Source organism: Penaeus monodon, chromosome 34 (genome assembly GCF_015228065.2).
Source record: "Penaeus monodon isolate SGIC_2016 chromosome 34, NSTDA_Pmon_1, whole genome shotgun sequence".
NCBI classification, from domain to species: Eukaryota; Metazoa; Arthropoda; class Malacostraca; order Decapoda; family Penaeidae; genus Penaeus; species Penaeus monodon.
The window spans coordinates 34,332,251-34,332,486 of NC_051419.1; positions in this window are offsets into that span (position 1 = coordinate 34,332,251).

Genomic DNA, 236 nt, shown 5'->3' on the forward strand with positions numbered 1-236 from the left:
TGTTTAAGGAGGCAGTTTGATTAATAAAAATAATAGAGAGAAAACCATCCTACTATCATGACGTCAGCACTTCCTCTACGACTTGGAGTAGAGTTAACCCTTTATCAAGATGTTTGCTTTTTGATGGGCCCTAGCGAGTTCAGAGGAGATCAAACTGGAAATTGCTGGTAAAAATTGCTTTAGATCAGTGGTTTCCAAACTTAAAGTAAATTTTAGTAAATTTCGTTTAATGAATG